Source organism: Tursiops truncatus, chromosome 6 (genome assembly GCF_011762595.2).
Source record: "Tursiops truncatus isolate mTurTru1 chromosome 6, mTurTru1.mat.Y, whole genome shotgun sequence".
Classification (NCBI taxonomy): Eukaryota; Metazoa; Chordata; class Mammalia; order Artiodactyla; family Delphinidae; genus Tursiops; species Tursiops truncatus.
In genome coordinates, this window is record NC_047039.1 from 114,200,408 (window position 1) to 114,206,973 (window position 6,566).

Genomic DNA, 6,566 nt, shown 5'->3' on the forward strand with positions numbered 1-6,566 from the left:
CGGGGTGGGGACCGCTGGGGGGTGGGAGTGGCCTGTGTGCAGATAGATGCCTTTGGCTTCGGGAGCCCCCAGCACGGTCGGGGTGGGGCGTGGCGTGGGGATCCCATCTCAGCTGTCCCGCCCACAGTCCTGTGGGAGGAGTCCAGCTCCCCTCCTCGGGTTCAGCCCCAGTCTAGTATCCTGGGCCCGGCAGGGTCAGAAGCGGGGGTTCGGGGGTCTTCAGGGCCTAGAGAGACAGCACCCGTGGGTCCCCGGGGCCACGCCAAGCCTGGCCAGGTCTGAGAGGGGTCACAAGGGACGGGCTTCTCAGCTGGGAGGGGCTGTATGAAGAGCAAACAGAGCGGCCTGTGCCCCCCTGCCCGGCACGTGGTGGACGCAGAGGTAGAGCCCTGACTCCAGACATGCCAGGTGCCTGCCGGTGACCTCAGGCAGGTCAGTTTGCTCATCAGGAAAGTGGGCGCAACAGTAGCCCCCACTTGTCAGGATTCTCGAGAGGGTCAGGAGACACCTGGTACTCAGTGCCCCCTGCATTGGGCACAGACTGAGAAATGAGAGCCGGGCACCTCTGTTCCCACCCTGCCCAGCCCAGGCCCCCATGACACACCTGCGCCGTGAGGCCAGAGAGTGGTGACCCACCAGGGCAGCCGTTTCTGTCCCTCGCTGCCACCAGGGGCTCCCCCTGGCCTGGGGCCTGGCATGCCATCCACCGCACCCGCAGCCAGCTGCACCGTGAGAAGTGGCCGGGCTGGCTGGTGGGTCAGGTGGGGCAGCAGGTGGGGAGGGACTCCCGCCTCTGGACGCAGCCCTCGCTCTACTGTAATCAGCCACACTGTTTACTCTCCCCACTGTGTTCCTAGGACAGCCAGCCCTGACAGGCTTGAGCACGCTGGGGACAGTTGGACCACCCTGTCCACAGCCTCCGGGGCCCCAGGGTCAGAAAGCACACAGGAGGCGGCAGCGACAACAGCTGGCACAGGCCTGGACGTTGGCATGGCACCTGACAGCCACCTGCCAGACGCAGCCCTGGGGAAGCAGCAGCCCCACAGGGGACACACCCACGCCAGCCCCAGCTGTGCCGAGAGTCTCCAGCGGAGCAGACCTCGCCCAGAAGACACAAGTCAGCCGGGGCCCGAGGGGCACAGGGGCTGAGAGGCCAGAGGAAGCCGTCCCAAGGCTGACCCAGGCTCCAGGCACGTCGAGGAAGTGATGTACAGATGGCAAGGGCACCTGGGCACTTGCGCCCTGCTGCTCAGAGGTACACGCTTCCCCTTTGATACCTGTCTTGCACACACACACATAGATACACCACACACCCAGAACACACAAACAACATAACACACACACACGGGCGCAGTATGTCCCCCAGGTAACCTGGCCCTGTCACCTTGCCCACTGTCACACAACGCAGAGCAGAGACCTGCCCTTGGCCCTGGCCCCCCAAATTAGGAGCAGGTGGCAGCCCTGGGAAAGGAGCCTGGGGACATGACACACCCAGCATGGCTTTGCCCCCAGGAGGTCCCAAGTCCTCAGAGGGAGCCCTCAAACAGGAAGACCCCTCCCAAGGGGGGCAGGGCGGAGGAGGGGTGACTGGTCTGCGCTCCCAAGCCCACGGCAGGAAGTGCCTGGGGAGGCCAGGCAGGGCTCAGGCAGAGGCCCCAGAGGACTCACCTGCTGGAAGGCTCCAGGCCTCCCCGTCCGTGGGAGGGTGCAGGGCAGCAGCCATGGCTCAAAGGCCAGCGGCAAGCAGAGCGCAGGGATCCGGGCGCCCAGGCCTCCAGGTCCGGGGAGGTCAGGCGGGGAGAGGCCCGCCCCGACGTTGCCAAAGAAACCCCGGGCGTCTCTCTGACAGTGCGGGCTCCTCCTCCAGGCTGCTGGGAGCCTGCAGGACCCGTGCCAGGCGCCAGGGGCCTCACCTGCACCGTCGCCCCACCCGGGCGGAGGTACACACATGGGTTACCCTCCCTACCGCACGAGGAGCTGCCCAGAGCCCCGCTCTCGCCCTCCTCCCCAGAACCCGCACCCCGCACCGGGGCTCTGGGGGGCTGGAAGCAGGGGGCCTGGAGGTGGACGAGTGCCATCCCTTCTGACCCAGGACGTGAGGCGTGGGTCACTGGGACAGCTCACGCCTCCAGAGCAGCCCTCCAGGCGTGGATACCGGGCGGGCGGTGTGTGTGTGTGTGTGTTGGGGGGTGACGTGTGTGCAGGCACAGAGCGCCGCGCAGTCTAGTTACACGGAACTCACAAACCAGAAAGCCCCTCGCGTCCTCGGGGTCGGCGTGGCGGCCTCGGCCGAGCGATGGAAGGTGGCGCTTTCCCGTGGCCCTTACACTGGCTTTCCAACCTAGGGTGCTGGTGAGTGTGGGGAAGGGCGTGCTGTCCCCCCCGCCCCCTGTCCCCCCATGCAGCTCCAACCACAGGCCTGCGGGGGAGGGGGGCAGGGTGGGTGCTCAGGGGCCCTGGGGGCTGCCCGGTAAACATCCAGTCTTCCCAGCTGCCGACTTAGCTGGCCATGGGGCCACACCGGCAGGTGGCGCCCCGTTCCCGTCGTGGAGGGGGAGCCAGCCCCCTGCGGGGGTGCCAGGGGACTGTTTCCAGGCCTTTGCTGTTCCTGCCACCACCCCACCCCCACAGTTATGCCCCTCTCCCGAAAAACTCTAGAAAAAGTCTTTTGCGAAGAAACTCCTCTTGGTGTTCAGGAAGTTTGGATTTAGGGAAGGAGACTCAGAGCAGGCTGGCCTCTTAAATACTCAGGGGTATGTCTGCCCCCTGGAGGTGGTATGGGGGGCAGCAGGCCCTCAGGCCCTGGGGAATTGCTGGATGCTGTCCTGGGAGAAAGGACTGGACTGTCCTTGGACTGGAGCTGGACTCTCCAAGAAACACCACACTGATAGTGGCTGGGACCCTGGGCCAGAGGGTCCGTAGGGCGCCGACCCCTGCCGTCGGTAGGTGTGGTGCTGGAGCTCTGCACCCCTGCCTGGGCCTGCCTCGGCCGCCACGAGCCAGGACGTATCTGGCACCCGAAGATGGATGGGCTCAGGTGTGTGCACGGCTTGGCTTTGTCCATCGATGTCGGAGAGATGGGGAGAATCCCCCTGGCCTGAGGGCTGGACACGGTGGCTGGAGCCTAAGAAGAGCCGAGTTCCTCCCTTAGTTTCTGGAACATCCTCCCCACCCCACGTCGACCAACAAAGACCCCAACACTTCCAGGGGGCGGCAGCAGCGCATCCGCTGTCCAGACTCAGCCCCCAGGAGCTTGGCACCCCCCTGGGGGGTCCCGCTGTCTGGTCGCTGCCCTGAGCGGCCACACCAGCCTGTGCAGAACACCTCCCGCTGAATTCTGAGATGCAGACTTCAGATCCAAAAAGCACCACGACTGAAAACACGTTCATTTTTTTCTTTGTTAAAAGGAAATGCGTCAATGCAAACATCGAGACAACTCTCCTGGCCGCCGGGCCACCTCTTCAGTCCACGGGTTCCAGGTCTGAAAACTGGCGCGGCCAAAACCCACGCCAGGGACCGTGGCATTTCTATCGGGGCAGCCACCCTCCGCCTCTTAGTCATCTGTCCTTAATTTACTCTGACAAATGTAAGAGGCCTTCCCCAGAGGCACCTGGGGTAGCTGCACTGGGAAAGGGAATGGCAGACATGGTACAGACATCAGGACACAGGGCCAGGGTTGACACCGATGCCCAGAGAACCCCGTCAGAGAGGCAGTTAGCAGAGTTCTGTCCACGGTCCAGCTTAGAGTGGGTCCGCTGGGTCACAGACCCCTTGCTGGTACCCTCCGCAGTCTGCGGATGTGGCATTCACAAACCCCACGTCGGATCCGTGGTCTGTGGGGTAAGAGCCATTGTTGTGACCATGGTGGGAAGGTTAAGGATATGAAACGTCTCCCCTCCATGGCCCAGAGAGTAAAGCAAAAACAGCATCACCTCCAGGGGAGGGGGCGGGGGAGACGGGTGCCCTCCTGGAGGAGCCGAAGGATGCGGGGGGCTGGTCCCCAGCGTACCTCCATTTCATTCTCCAGCCCAGTCCCTGCTGAAAGCGAGTAGGTCGTGGAGCCCGACCACAGCCTCCAGGGCATGGTGACGTGGCCCCAGGGATACGAGGCCCTGCGGTGTGGTGCAGCCTCCATCCCCTTCAGAGACAGGCCGCCTTCTCTACGTGGGATGCACACGGCACCTGCTGCAGGTCTGTCTGGGGCTGTGTCTGACTCCCTGCCCTGAGCCACAGGCATCACAGGCACCCAGCTCATCAGGGGCGCGATGCTGCTGTGCCGGCCGGACAAGACGCGGGGTGACACACGCTCTCCAGAGGGCGGCCTCCAGCGGCAGCAGATGGAACAGCCAGGACTCGGAAGGACTGCAAGGCCTGCCGCACCGTGAACATTCTAGAGGTCCAGGGGAGGGGGGCGTCCCCGGGCGTGCCCTCCAAGCGAAGGCCAGGTGGTTGCATCTTGCGCCTCCCGCCGGTAACAGGGAAGCGCCGCGCCTCACAAGCCTCTCGGGTCCTGGAGGCAGCACAGCCCACGCCTAGGGATGTGCTCCGGCCATTTCCCCGGTGACGCAGAAGGCCGCCAGCGTGGAGGGCGACCCGGAGCGGGAGAGGGTCCCCAGCAGGCAGGCTGGCATTGCCCGCATCTGTGATGGGCAAGGCTTGTGGGGTTGGGGGCAAGCCCAGAGGGAGGGAGAGTCATGGCCCAGGCCCCGGGCTCTGCGTGGAGGCCACACCATCGGAGGGAAAGTTTCACCCTGTTGTGGCCTGAATGTTTGTGTCCTTCCCAGATCCATATGTTGAGCCCTAAGGCCCCGTGTGGCTGTATTTGGAATAAGGAAGTGATTACCGTTAAAGGTCATGGGGAAGGGGGGCTGATCCGATAGGATTGGTGTCCTGATAAGAGGAAACACAAGAGAGCTTACGCTCTGTCTCCTGGCCCCCATGTGCACGCACAGAGGAAAGGCTACGTGAGGACACAGCGAGAAGGTGGCCGTCTGCAAGCCCCAAATTCCTCACCAGGAACCAAATCTGCTGGTGCCTTGATCTTGGATGTCCAGCCTCCAGGCCTGTGAGAAATAAATGTCTGTCGTTTAAGCTGTCCAGTCGGTGGTGTTTTATTACCCGCCTTGAGCTGACTAAGACACATGCCTACTGGGCCCTGAGACAGACACCCGGCCAGGCTCCAGACATGACATGGCAGGGACTGCCCACCACAAGCTGGGCCCAATCGGGCCACTGGGTCACAAAGGGGCTTTTTGATGGTTCACAGTGGCTCCTTGCCCTAATTCTGAGCTTTGACCAGCCTTGCAGGGACCCTGGGGCCTGGGGCCCTGTATCTGGGGAGGGAGGCCCCGGCGCCGCCCCCCCTTCCTTCCTGCTGCTTGCCCTCTCAGCTGCCCGGGGCCAGACACAGCTCTGTTGGGAAACGCCCATGCTCCCACCCTGGGAGATTCACGGTCTGAAGGAGGGAAGGCAGTGCCAGCTACAGGGAGGGGCAGGTGGTCAGGTGCTCTCCCGACTGGGGGCTCCCTAGGGCCTCACGCGCTTTGCTCCATTAAGGCTGCCGTCCCTGTACACCTCAGCCATCGGCCCTGGATTAATTAGGACCACAGACACAGAGGCCCCACACCCAGGGCAACCTGAAAACCATGCACGGCCTCAGGGTTCAGCATCCCCAGGGTCCTTCCCTCTCCCCAAGGGACTGACCAGATGACTCAGAAATTAGGGAAAGGACCCACTGTCCTTGTCCCAGGGCAACTGTGAAGGATCAACCCATGAGAATGGCCCCTACCACCCCGCCCTTTGTAAGCCTGGGCTGAGGCCACACAGGCCCGGGAGAGGAGGCTGCTGGCAGAGCCGGAGGGCCAGGAGAGGGCGCTGAGGAGGACGCCGGGTTTCCATGGCAACCGTCAGCTGCCTAGGCTGGGAACCACGGGGCAGAGAGGCTCGGGAAGAGACCCCCGTGGGTGTGTGGGCCAGGCTGGCAGGAGTGGGGTCCCACTCTCCTGCTCTCCTTTCACTTCATCGCTGCTAGACGGACAGATGGACATTGCTCAGGGACCCCACTGAGGCAGGCAGCTGCTCTGCACGCCTGCTTTGTGCCTCACGCCTCCCGGGAGGCAAGTCCGGACGTGGGCCGGCGGGGAAGGGCAAGGGGTGCGTATCACCTCTGGAGGACCCCTGTGGTAGGGCTTCCAGGGCCCAGGGCGCGCTGAACAGCTGGCCGCCTCCCCACTGTGCCCAGAGTCCGTACCCCCAGGCCTTCCCAACACTGCTTCCCGGTCCAGGGCACCCCTGAGCTCGGCACCCTGCCTTCTGCCTTCCCTGCCCTCCCCTCCGCCCCGGGAAGTGGCCGCACGCCCCCTGAGTGCCCTCCGTCCCGTTGACACGGCTCTGCACTCCTGCAGCTCCAGCCCAGACTTGGGGGCGGGCTGCCTGGGGGTGACGGTGTCTGAGGGCAGGGCAGGGTTGGGGGCTGGGGCCTCGTCTCCTCCACACCTGGCGGGGGGCAGGGTCTTCAGGCAGGTGTGGGGGGCTCCCGCAGGGGTGAGTGGGTGTCCCGGGGACCA